A 6,306-nucleotide genomic window follows, 5' to 3' on the forward strand; every position below is an offset into this window, starting at 1 on the left:
GTTATCATTAGACTGGGAATCTTTATGCATTTATAGAAAATTTGAATGTGCAAGAAACTACAAAATGCAAACAATATGCAAGAATATAAAGAAGATTGAAAGTAAAGTTCATGTTATAATATTTGCAGAATAAAATAAATTTCTTTTTAGGTTCAATTTTTATAGCCACGTTCGCGAAGATTTTATTTTGTATAAAAATCCGCAGTCTACTTATGATATATAAACACTCACATATATGTATATGTATAACACCTATATAACACCTACATATAACACTCACGTATATAATCTACATGGACTGCATAAAATTCACAATCTAATGGAACAAGAAGTAACTGAGTATCTCGATTCAATGCATCGACGCATAAACGCATTAGAAACTGATCTGCCTTTTCTTTCTATCGGATAGTTTTCCCTGGAAATGCAAGAAAGTTATAAATCTAAGAACAAGGAATCTAGATTCCATCTTATTAGAAGTAGCATTGCTAATTTTAATTACTTTTAATCTTATTTCAAAAACTGAATTACTTTACTTTTCTTCAATTTGAAAATAATCCTCGAATATTTTCTTCCCTGCAGCTTGTAATAGACGTGTGAAAGTTTTGATGTAACTCGAGAGAATGTAACACGTGTTAAATGTAACACGTCGTCTGCGATAACGAAGTTGGAAGAGCTGCGGAGGAACGTCGTATTAGCTCGAACATGTAGCGGAAAGAGTCGTTCAATTTAGTTCAGCGTCGAAGTTTTTCAATCTTCTTATTTCTTTATTCCGTGGAAATATCACCATCGTTTATCGCATACTGAGTAGAAAATTAATCGTTTGACACGAATGCGATAACTGGTTGTTAAATTTCAATTTTGAAGAATATTAAACAAGGATAAGATATATTAAAAAGTGTAAACTCTTGAACTATCTTGTTATTAACGACAGCGTAATGTAATTAAGTTACGAAAAAAATGTGTTACAAACGTTAAGTTTATATTAATTTGAAAGTAACATATCGATTCTTGTAATATAGCCTAAATTATTTTATCTGCTTTAATCACATAAAAATCTAGCTGACGACACTATAATATTTATAATATTTGCAGGGACTTGCTCGTATCGGTTAAATGTCTCGACACAATAAATTCCTCAAATAAAAAAATAAATAATTAAATTCTACCTTTCGTGCTTTGAACGCTTTCCACATTCCATGTATTAAGACTACTCTAAGTGGAAACTAGAACATCGACTCTTTCACTATGCTCAATATCCTAAATTGTTTTATCTGCTTTAATCACATACACTGTGTGGCAATGCTATAATATTTATAGAGACTTCATTATAATTATTCAAATGTCTCAAAACAATAAATTCCACAGGAATAGTAAAAATCCAGCGTTCGTGCTTTAAACGCTTTTCACATTCCATCGATTCCACTTTAATGGGAGTATTTAATACAATCACAACGAAGGAATACAGTGGGCAAGTTGTAAATTAGAGTCGCACTGATATTCCCAGGAATCCTCTACGGTTACACAACCATCTAAGGGAGTTACATCAATTCTACACACAGAAGTAGCGAAAAATTAGGTTAACAGGGAACGTCAAGGGAAACGACCTAAGAACAAGGGCACTGCCATGCACAAAATACCGTGCTTTAAAGCTCCGCGGTGTCAATCAATAAGTGTTATTAACCTCGATCTTGAGTCTACAACAAAGATACACTCTGCGTTTTACCGCCGTTTTACTACATACTCCAGTAGCGCGTCGTTAAAACCCGCAAATGGATTTTTGTTTCCCGGTTACGACGTTACGTTATTCTCTTTCAGCACTGCGACGATTCGTAACTATCTCTAAATCTTACGATTCTCGTAGTCGCAAGCTTCGGTGACATCGTTTCACAAACTACGCTCTTAATCCTTCGAGCAACGCGTATGTACGCGTATGTACGTAAATGTTTACGTCGTGTATGGTCTGCTGCACCACGAACGTACATATACATTTCGAACTTTGCGCTAAAGCAACTCAATCCCTCACAAGAGATTGTCGTATTGTTACACGATTATTAGTAGTTTCTTTTCTGCACAATGGAACATTAGACGTACAGTTGTTCGACACTACAAAACCTCACTGTTCAAAAGGTTAAATGATTGAATCAACACCATCGCTGTCACCAACACTTTACATTCTCACTGGCTGTGATTCTTTGCCTCGGCAGATGACTCGCGGTTGAAGTCTAATGTCAACTACAGCTGGTTGAAGGGGACCAAATGCGTCAATCATGCGGTATATTTGACCCGTGTTCAACCAGCTAAGCTTAACATTACTCGCGCCCTCCGTAGCCATCCTCACTGGCGTCTGTCCGTGCCCTCTCGTTCCGGATCCTCTTCGTTCCCGTCTTGACGTTGCGACAGGAAGGAAAGGAAATCAAAGTCGAGGGAAGAACGAGGTCGACCGCGGTGACGCCCATTATCCGTGCGATCTTCGGTCCCGCGCCGTGCACTAGCCGCGAAATGTCGATTCCAGAAACGTTTCTCTGCCGATGACATTTCGTGCTCCCCGAGCCGTAATAGCCGATACCCGGCGCGTTCCTCGTCGTGCCGTACCTAATTACTGGTCTTTGCATCGGGGTGCTTCCTGCTCCTCTTCCTGTAGCTCCAGTTTCACGCTGAAATACACTGGGAAATTATCAGAGAGCGCCGCCTAATATCTCGCCACCGCGTCAAACGTTTCATCGATATTTGATGCGGTCAGAAATCATCCGACGGGTTTGATCGATGAAAGAACTGTCGTTTCGTTGCTCGTATCGTTTTCAAGAAATCACGGTGGAGCTGGTTCAGACGAACACCCAGAGAATGCTCCTTCAAGCACAGTGGCCAGTGGTTGCTTCGACAATTTCACGTTTACTCTGGTTTGCAACTGTCACATGACGATTATCCTTGCTAACCATTGTTCGTTTTGAAAATTCCGCAGATGTATCGTAAGCATACACGAGTGTATTTTCTACTTCGCGGTATAAATGAACGTGTTTCACCAGTTACGCGTTGTTTGACTCTTGTCTCGAAATTACTCGAATTCTCGCGCTGCAAAATGTAATCCGGCAGTGTAATGGACCGGAGAGGCTTTCAAAGAAAAGCCACGGCGAGAGAAATCTACCTCTAAAGGTAGATTCTGTTGTTCGACTCTCTCTGTGCACGAAAGATCTCAAAATTGCTCGAATTCTTGTGCCGCAAAGAGTCTCTTACCCTTAAACCTTATCTGACTGTAAGAGTTTTTAAAGAAAATCCACACGAAGGGTGAAGGTGGATCTCGTTTGTCTCGCGCGTCTCTGTCCTCGGCACTCGTTCAATTCAACGTTCCTCCGGGACATGGCAATCGACACATGTTCGAAGCGCAAAACAGCTGTCCGAGGTAGCGAGAAAAATCGATTTCGACACCCGTGGAAATAGGCGAGTGAAGACAATGGCGTTGTCGCGCATCTACGTCGCGTATCGAGGAAGGAAGAAGGCAGACAGAGTCGCTCCTCGAAACCGCGCCGTTGCCTTCTGGGCGGCCATTAAGAGTGTCATTGTGTGCGCGGGGGGTTATTGGCAGGAAGAGGAGCATTAAGGCGGCAACAATGGACCCCGTCTGGATCCTTCGAGCCCAGATCTGCTGTTCTTCTTCCCTTGCGACCACCGCCCTCTGCTTTCCACGATCTCTCCCTGCTCGTGTATCCCCGGCAAGCCACGAGTCACCGATAGAATACCTCTCGGGATTCCAGCGGATATTTAACAGGTTGAGTACCGCCAACATCTGATAAACGATGGAACTTCATTTTGATAGAGGATGAGGTTTCAGAAACTAGGGCCACTTTCGATCGATGATGGAATGGCACAGATTTGTTTATAGGGATCAAGAGAGTATACTGTAGGTTACTTTGGTACCAGAGGTGGATAATGTTTGTAGAATAAATATTTGAAATACTATTTCAAAGAATAGATTCTTCATAATTCAAATAAAATAGTATTTCAAATGGGATATAAAATTTCAGCAAGTAAAATACTTTATTTTGATAATGTAAAACGTTAAATAAAATAGTTTATTTTAGTAATCTATAGTTAAATATATATAATAGATATAAATATTTATTTTGAAAATAAATATATAGAAAATATATAGAAAATAAATATTTTATTTTGATAATCTCACGCATAAAATAAAATACGTTTCATTTGAATAACATAAAGGATAAAATAGAATACTTTCCATAGTTCTTAATTTGAAAATAAACTGTGTATGTATGATACACAGATGGAGAAACTATTTCTTGCAAATATTACGATTTCTTGCGATTGAAGAATATCTCTTTCCATAATTCATTTTATGAAGATTCTTATTGAAGATTACTAATAGAAGTATTCCTTGAAGAACTACATTGAATGTATGTTTATAATGCAGAGGAAAAGTACTTCGTTCGTTTTAGATTACCAAAATAAATATATTTTCTATTTAATTATATTTTTTTATCCAACTATATATTTTTTGTACACTATAATTTAGTAAAATAAAATATTCCGAACTATGGTACAAATATTTTCAGTGTTTTTCAAATAAAATATTATTTGAAATATTATCTTAAAAATATTTTATGACAAATAAAATATTTTATTTCAGAAAATACTTGCATGATCCGAAACAAAATATTTTATTTTTAAAAATATGTGCACGATTCGAAATAAAATATTTATTTACTATTTACTATTTAAAATACGTATATTACTCAGCTCTGTTTGGTACCAATCTTAATACGGTTGCTATAATTCTAGTTGGTTATTGCATTTCCGAATTTAAAGATACTAATCATTACAAGATCACCGTATCTGTGATTGGGCCTGCACATTTGCCCAGTCAAATTATTCTTTAGATCGTGATGATGATTAGACTCCGGATCTTTATGCAAAATAAAATCTTCTACAAAAATTGAACCTAAATAGGAGTTTACTTTATTCTGCAAAGAGGACCGAAAAATAATGTCATATCTTTTAAATTAACTTCAAACAAATACTCTTAACAATTTTCTATTTTTAAGCAATTATGTAATCACCCTCGTTATCAATGGCCCTTTGCCATCTAGTGTGCAAAATTATAAATGCAACATCGATAAGAATCAATGAGCTTGATGAATGATAAATAAGTATTGAGATTCGCAGAAACGACATTACTTTCCAGTCCACCTAATATTATAACATGAACTTTACATTCAATCTTTTTTATATTATTGTATATTGTTTGCATTTCGTTGGTTCTTGCATATTCAAATCTCTTATAAATGCATAAAGATCCGCCGTCTAGTGACGATAGATACTTTATAAGTGAGAAGTAACCTCACTTCATGGTCACCTAAAAGTGCTATCGAAACTGGTTTGATTTCGACAAATTAAGCGAGAGTCGGCGATAGAATGCACAGAGAAGATAAAAGAGAAGGGATGAAAAGTGAGGAAGACTTCTCAAAGTAAGGTAAGTAGACCTTGTCAGGAGGTAGCTCGGTTGTCTGAGTGGCCAGAAAAGGGTGAAGGACGACTGCAGGCCATGTAAGGTCCAGAGGATCTCTCTTTGGTGGCTGGGCGTTTCTTAGATCCTACATCGACTCCTCTCCACCCATTTCTAATCACCTTTTAACTATTCGATTGCCGATCAAACATTTTAACAGTTAGCGTTAAATTCCCATTAAAGAATTTCCATGAACTCGCCTGCGTCGTTTATTTAGTCACCAGCATCGTACGTGTTGTTTATGATAATAATACTAGCTTCTAAACCAGTCGTCGATAGCATTTTTAAATTATATTTCTGCGAGCCTCGCAGTATACTCTTTCGATCGATATAAAAATAAAATATTTGTGCAATTCCGTCATCCTAATCAGTCCTATTCATTCTTTTTTCATCGACTTGTTCTCAAATGTACTGATCGAGGTAGTTAAAAGTGTCAGAATTCCTCCTCAACGAAGAAACTCGCCGAAAATAACCAAAGTCGATTGTGGGATCTCAGTCGTTCCAATATCGAGGTCAAGTTAAAAGCAACATTTTAGTCGAATCGCGCCTCGTTTACACGATTATCAGCCTATCATCATAAGCAGATTGCGTGTAGACAGAATGACTGCGGTCTATTTGTCTAATTTCATCATTTTGTGTCCTCTCTAAAAAAGCTAGTAATTTTTTACTAGAAAGGGAAAAATCAATCCTGAGTGTGTACACCTTTTGGTATTCATGCTATCAATTTATGCTATCGAATGTTTCTAGTCTCCACATAATAATTTAAGCAAATATCAAAGATGACCAAG

The sequence above is a fragment of the Hylaeus volcanicus genome, chromosome 5 (genome assembly GCF_026283585.1).
Source record: "Hylaeus volcanicus isolate JK05 chromosome 5, UHH_iyHylVolc1.0_haploid, whole genome shotgun sequence".
Lineage (NCBI taxonomy): Eukaryota > Metazoa > Arthropoda > Insecta > Hymenoptera > Colletidae > Hylaeus > Hylaeus volcanicus.